The following is a 6,000-nucleotide window of genomic DNA, read 5'->3' as shown; positions in this document are numbered from 1 at the left end:
AAGACAATGGAAAGACCCCATAAAGACAGGAATGGACTTGTGTGTGCAGCTCGTTTATTTAGGTTTTTGTAGGAACCAAATGTTCCCAGGTTGAAGGAAAACATAAAAATGTGTGGAGCTAGTTGGCTGGTCGCCATTAGCAAAATGCTAAATTTAATTAACAAAAACTTGCAGCTTTTTTGAGGAAAAAGACCAGAGGGATTGCATTAGATGTAGCTACAGCATCAGTTACATACAGAAGTCAATGGAAAGACACCTTAAAGCAATGCAAACTTGTGTGTGCAAATATTTGTTAATTGTTCTTTGTGGGAACCAGAAGTCCCCAGATTGATGGAAAACATTAAATGTGTGACAGCGTGGGGACATTTGCCTATTTCCCATAATATTTTTTTGGTTTACAGAATCATGCAGCTTTTATTAGAAAAAAGCTAAGAGATTTTTTTCTAAATCAACTAAAAGGTTGATTTAGGTGTAGCCAGGGTTGTGTCTGGACACGGAAGCCACATCTTTCTTGGGGGCTTCCATCCATCCCAAATATATTCTTTTATGTGAAGATTAAAGTATAACATATTTCATTAATTATAACTAACAGAAAAATATAATAGATTACAACACAGTAAAAATAAATAAATAAATATAAATAACAACGACACACTTGCTGCACCCTTTAGGGCTCATGTTCTTATACCGCTTACAGCGAGAACCAGCCTTGGGTGTAGCTACAGCAGCATTTAGCTGCAGTCATACAGACATCAGTGGAAAGTCAGGGATACAAACTTGGGTGTATTTGTTGGAGAAGAAGAAGCATTTCCAGCTCTTTCCTTCCCCAGAGGCAACTGTATCTGTGTTTGAGCTCGCAGTTGTGTGTGTGTGTGTGTGTGTGTGTGTGTGTGTGTGTGTGTGTGTGTGTGTGTGTGTGTGTGTGTGTGTGTGTGTGTGTGTAGCATTTGTGTGCATGTTTCTATGGCCTGTAGGTGTAAAGCGAGAGTGTGAATTCGCTAAACTGGTTTCATTATCCGCCCCACTCACGGTCGCCTAGCGACCCTTCTGTCAATCAAGTCTCAACACCATCACTGTGCCAACCTGCAGAAAGCAAGTAGAGAACTCAAACTTGCAGTTTCACACCAATCACTCAGGACTAAAGCCATCAGTGCGTAAATAACGGCTATTAGTCAACGTTTGATGTAAAATCTGTGATTCAGCGGCCATATATACTCCATACCTTCATCATACGCATACACACTTAATGGCCTGTGAGCAAATGGTTCAGTTTCTGCTTTGTGTGATAAAATCTATTAAAAAAATCTGCAAACTACTACAAATAAAGATTAGATCAAAAGTGCCTATTTCTGTCATGTCATTGATAACACGACTTTGCGGTGCTGCTGTTGCACATATTTGATATGTAAAATAAGTGATCTAGACTTTTTGACACAAACTCTACATTTATAACAAGAAAGCATGAATATTGATGACCACCTCCTCATTTCTACGCTCATTGTCCATTTTCTCAGCTCCACTTACTGTATAGCTGCACTTTGTAGTTCTACAGTTACAGACTGTAGTCCATCTGTTTCTCTGATACTTTGTTAGACCCCGTTTACCTTGTTCTTCAGTGGTCAGGACCCCCACGGGACCACCACAGAGCACGTACTATTTGGGTGGGGAATCATTCTCAGCACTGCAGTGACACTGACGTGGAGGTGGTGCGTTAGTGTGTGTTGTGCTGGTCTGAGTGGATCAGACACAGCAGTGCTGCTAGAGTTTTTAAATGCCATACTGAGAATAGTCCACCAACCACCGATGAAGGTCTAGAGGATGACCAACACAAACTGTGCAGCAGCAGATGAGCTACTGTCTCTGACTTTACATCTACAAGGTGGACCAACAAGGAGGAGTGTCTAATAAAGAGGACAGTGAGTGGACACAGTGTTTTGTGGACACACCAAATGCTGAAAAAATATAGTTATTGCATTTTTGTGTAATTTTCTGTTAAATATATGTTTTCTGTTTTTTTGACACTGACAAATAGGTAACTTGCACTTAATGGATGTTTTGACGGGAAATTAAAGACATGAAGTGTGATCTCCGACGTCTACACAGTGCTGTAAAAAAATATAACATAATTTACATACATGTAAATAAGGATTTCACAGTTTTCTTGTCAGAACTTTTTCTTGAAGGTACAATTTGTGGTTTAAACTCCTGAAAAATTTGAGGGTTGTTCGAGTCACAAAAAGGGAATGTGGGCTTTGGCATTCTTCCCAAACTAGATCGCTTGTCTTTTGTCAGTTGTTCCTTCACTTTTTCAGGGTTTGAGAAGAAAAATGTGTCTAAACAGCTTTCAGTTTAATATTTTATCACAAAGGCAACATTTGTATGGGCTGTGCCATAAAACGTTTGTTGTTTAAACAAGTTAAAGTTGCTGAAAACTGAGCATTTTTGTGTTGGGTTGTGACTGAGCAAGTGCTGTATTTGCCAGTGGGTTTTGTTGGGAAAGTGTTATCACAGGGGAAATGGCTCCCTGCATTGACTGGTGTGTCTGTATTAAACTAGGCCACTTATTCCCATTCCCCCTCTCCACATTCACAACCTACTAAACCAGTCAAGCATGGAGACCCAGTAAAACTCCTCCTCTCGTCTCTTTGCGTGGAGGGCTTAGGTGTTTCTCAACCCATGCCTTCGTAGATTCTGTTAATGTGGTCTTCTGACCTGAGTGCAATGACAGTACAAGAGTTAAAGCAATCCTTACCCTAAATATAGCTAGTTTCAGACACTGTATGGCACACTGTTGTGTAAAGAAGTGAGTGATGCCCTGATCCCATCCAGACAAATTGTAATAGGTAGGATATTGGCTAAAATAAAATAATAAAATAATTCCATTTTCTGAAATGTGATGGTATTTCAAAGTGTCCACGATGATATATTGTGTGTGAACTAAATGACTGAGTACTGAATACCGGCTCATGTCTAGGTACTATGCATTTGTATTTCCCTACAATGAGGCGTTGCCGTGTGCATGTTTACCAATAAGGCGATACAGCTAATACAGCTGCCGTGATGAGCCTTGCAAGCTGTCCTCTTCTTATGATATTTGCGTGCAACATCATTTCATTACAGTTAGCTTAACAACCGTTCAGACAAGTCAAACTCTTGCATCCTCTATCTCAGGGACTTAACAAGTTCATTCTTGCAAGGCAATTTGGCAAGTAGTTTCTTAATTTCTTCGCATTCTTGCTATTGAGAAGCCACTGTGGTAAAGCTTTTCCTCTCTCCTCTCCTCTAATTCATCTCGAGAGCAAAGTTTAGCATCTCTACCATTATTGACCTGACTCTGTTAATGTCAGCACAGACGCTAAGATAACAGCCCCTTGCTAATTGTATCGATCGCGATCATAAAAGCCTTGTGAATGTCTCCCTGCAGGCCGCGACGAAATTATAGTGCAGTCGGGCACCGAGTGAACACATCCTTTTGGTTTTACGTCATCTCACGCTGTGCCAAGGCGAGGGTGGTGATTGAACGTTCCCTTGAGGGAGAAAGTGCTGGACAGAAGTTGGCAATAAGACAGTCTGAGTAAATTAACGAACGCTTACTGGACCTATATGGATTGAACGCATGAAAACACCCTTATGGAACATATGTGGGTTGCTAGGAGACTCCCCCCATTCCCCCACCCCCCAAAACACAATCACAGCATTCTGAAATAAACCACCAGCAGCGGCTCAAATTTCAGTGGGCACTAAGTGATGTGTATGTTTCAGGGGAAATGATTGTGTACAAATACAAAGGCCAGTCACCAGGGTGTTTAACAGGGTCCGCGGGGTGTTATTCAAACCAGCATGAGTCCTGCTGCTAGCTTCGACTTGCTAATACCTTTATTCAGATAGCAAGCTGCATTCTGGCGCCATTTACTGACCATCAGGCCTGGTGTTGGAACGTTCCTCATCACAACTCGTGGTTCCCCGGGTAAGGAAGGGTTAGCAAACAAATGTGGTAAACTAGCAGAAAAATGTGAGTTGAATCGGTTTCCATCCCCAGTCCTGAAGGACTGTGGTACTGTGCAAATGTCAGAGACCACTCTTTGTTTATTTCATGTCCAGTCATTGAGATGTTCTGTTTTCAGGCAATATTTCTGCAGAGATTAGATATACAATAATCCACTTGGAGCAAACGTAATGGAAAATAAGTGTAAAGCACTTGTGTAAAGTCCAGAGTGTAAAGTCCAGAAGATATAGACTCCTAATCAATGTGCAAGACCTGGTAGACCACCAAAACTGTCCTAATCAGATAAAGCTTCGATGAGAGAGAGGAGAAAATCAAGTTCCACTCTTGCTATCTGTCCACTCCAGAGCCCAGACTTCCACATCACTCAATGTGTTTGATTACTTGGATCATGTGAGGCAGAAAATGCAACCCACTTCTAAGACTGAACTTAAGGTGTGGAAAAATGTCCCTACAGATTTACTTGAAAAGCTACAAGCCCCTGGAAAAGAGGGAGGTGGTGGTGAAAAGTTCTAAGATATTCAGTTGCTGATGCTTCTGTCCAGTTTTCTGTTATGTATGTTTTTTTGCCTCAAATATGAATAACTTGAATGCCATTTTGAGTGAAAATTAAAGAACTGGTGGTCTCTGACTTTTGCACATTACTATACTTTATTTGGAGTGGCCCTTTGTAGATTATTAATAAACTCTTCAACAACGTATCAGTGACATGGCAGTGAAGTAGCAGTAGTGAAGGATCTGAATACATCGAAGTAAATATCTTATTGATGTTCCGTTGATACATTATTTATATTAAGTAGATGTTTTGTTAATATGTAATAATAATCCCTAATCCTAACCCTAACCTTAACCTCAACCCAAAGCCTAATCCTAACCCTCATATGTTTTTGACATGTCACTGACAGTCTGTTGAGGACTTCTGAAAAATAAAGTGTCACCCCATACTTTCCTATTAAGTCCACCGGTTCCACACCGGCACCAAATAATGAACTTCTTTCATTTAAAGAAGTGCTTGATTGGCTGGATAGGATGAATTAGTGGTAGGTAAAGGGGGGCAGCATGTTAGACGCAAGTTGGAACTAAACATGTAGATCTCCAGGAGGTTTGGTGACCACTCATTTGGCTCATACAACCATGGAACATAATCCCAACTATCTATAACTGACACCTCCACTTTATTCAGACTCACATTTTTGTAGTATAAAGCCTATAGTGACAATACAGTCACTATATTACTGCCATCTACAGGCCAAACCAGAACATTGCTATGCGATTGCATAGTTGCTTGCTTGCTTTTGCTGGTTATTTCCTCCTGCTCACACTCACAAACACATTGTAAACATAAACCCCTGAACTCTAAAGGACCCATATGTGCATTGACACTTTCATACAATCTAGTAACTGGGTTTTTGTGCAGTTGTTTCATTTTAATCACGTTTTATATCCACAATGTTTTATGTTCCTGCATAAAGCAGTTTTGGAATTGAGAATTTGTTACTTGTTTTATAACAAAGAATTTCATAATAGTTTCTAAATTGTTTACAGTAGTTACTGAAGGATGGGTCTTCCATTTTTTCCAAATTTCTATATGCTTCAGTGGTTGAGATGTAAACAAAGTAATTCAGAAGACACATGTGGGTTCATTGGTTTTGGATGGTAAATAAAGTGGCTGTATTTGTGTTGTACACATTGTGACTACTGGTTCCTTTCACCACCCCTGTAAAGAAATCTGTGGTAGTAAGTTTCTCTACAGTCGTGGGCTGGAGGTTAGGGAACCAGCCCTGTGACCCGACGGTTGCTGGTTCGATATATCGAACTGTCAGCCAAGGCACCTAACCCCCAATTGCTCCCTGGGCGCCGTGGATAGGGCTGCCCACTGCTCACTGCTGCCCAAGTTTGCTCACTGCCCCCTAGTGTGTGTGTTCGCTAGCGTGCATGTATGCGGGTGTTTCACTGCATGGATGGGTTAAATGCAGAGGGCTAATTTCACAGAGGGT

General features: G+C 40.9%; 1 protein-coding gene across 2 annotated transcripts in view; it reads left to right on the top strand.

The window, feature by feature from the left end:
• Nucleotides 1-6,000, top strand: part of ndst3 (N-deacetylase/N-sulfotransferase (heparan glucosaminyl) 3) — a 138,397-nt gene that overhangs the window by 108,485 nt on the left and 23,912 nt on the right. The gene's annotated exons all lie outside the window — the stretch shown is intronic.

This window comes from Pygocentrus nattereri, chromosome 22 (assembly GCF_015220715.1).
Source record: "Pygocentrus nattereri isolate fPygNat1 chromosome 22, fPygNat1.pri, whole genome shotgun sequence".
NCBI lineage: Eukaryota > Metazoa > Chordata > Actinopteri > Characiformes > Serrasalmidae > Pygocentrus > Pygocentrus nattereri.
This window is presented reverse-complemented; position numbering and strand designations above follow the sequence as displayed.